This window comes from Arachis hypogaea, chromosome 18, assembly GCF_003086295.3.
Source record: "Arachis hypogaea cultivar Tifrunner chromosome 18, arahy.Tifrunner.gnm2.J5K5, whole genome shotgun sequence".
Classification (NCBI taxonomy): domain Eukaryota; kingdom Viridiplantae; phylum Streptophyta; class Magnoliopsida; order Fabales; family Fabaceae; genus Arachis; species Arachis hypogaea.
Window position 1 is genome coordinate 59,573,972 of NC_092053.1, and position 1,140 is coordinate 59,575,111.

The 1,140-nt window shown below is 40.1% G+C and overlaps 1 non-coding gene across 1 annotated transcript; it reads right to left on the bottom strand.

The window, feature by feature from the left end:
- Window positions 1-473: 473 nt before the first annotated feature.
- LOC112774191 (small nucleolar RNA R71) lies at window positions 474-581 on the bottom strand. Its single transcript, XR_003188690.1, has one exon. It is a non-coding gene; the product is annotated as a small nucleolar RNA R71 (small nucleolar RNA).
- Window positions 582-1,140: the final 559 nt, after the last annotated feature.

Below are 1,140 nucleotides of genomic sequence, written 5' to 3' on the forward strand. Positions count from 1 at the left end.
TGAAAAGGAAATTAAAAGAAGTTAAAATACAATAATCTAGAGACAACCTTATAGGAATTTTCGAACAGGAAGAGGAGATGGCAGCCGAAAATAATAATAATGCAAGGAGGATGCTTGGTGACTTTACTGCACCTAATTCCAATTTACATGGAAGAAGCATCTCCATTCCTGCCATTGGAGCAAACAATTTTGAGCTGAAACCTCAATTAGTTTCTCTGATGCAGCAGAACTGCAAGTTTCATGGACTTCCATCTGAAGATCCTTTTCAGTTCTTAACTGAATTTTTGTAGATCTGTGATACTGTTAAGACCAATGGGGTTGATCCCGAGGTCTACAGGCTTATGCTTTTCCCGTTTGCTGTAAGAGACAGAGCTAGAGTATGGTTGGACTCTCAAACCAAAGATAGCCTAAACTCTTGGGATAAGCTGGTCACGGCTTTCTTAGCCAAGTTCTTTCCTCCTCAAAAGCTGAGTAAGCTTAGAGTGGATGTTCAAACTTTCAGATAGAAAGAAGGTGAATCCCTCTATGAAGCTTGGGAGAGATATAAGCAACTGACCAAAAAGTGTCCTTCTGACATGCTTTCAGAATGGACCATCCTGGATATATTCTATGATGGTCTGTCTGAATTAGCTAAGATGTCATTGGATACTTCTGCAGGTGGATCTATTCACCTAAAGAAAATGCCTGCAGAAGCTCAAGAACTCATTGACATGGTTGCTAATAACCAGTTCATGTACACTTCTAAGAAGAATCCTGTGAGTAATGGGACGCCTCAGAAGAAGGGAGTTCTTGAAATTGATACCCTGAATGCCATATTGGCTCAAAATAAAATATTGACTCAGCAAGTCAATATGATTTCTCAAAGTCTGAATGGAATGCAAGCTGCATCCAACAGTACTCAAGAGGCATCTTCTGAGGAAGAAGCTTATGATCCTGAGAATCCTGCAATAGCAGAGGTGAATTACATGGGTGAACCCTATGGAAACACCTATAATCCCTCATGGAAAAATCACCCAAATCTCTCATGGAAGGATCAACAAAAGCCTCAACAAGGCTTTAATAATGGTGGAAGAAACAGGTTTAGCAATAGCAAGCCTTTTCCATCATCCACTCAGCAAAAGACAGAGAGTTCTGAGTTAA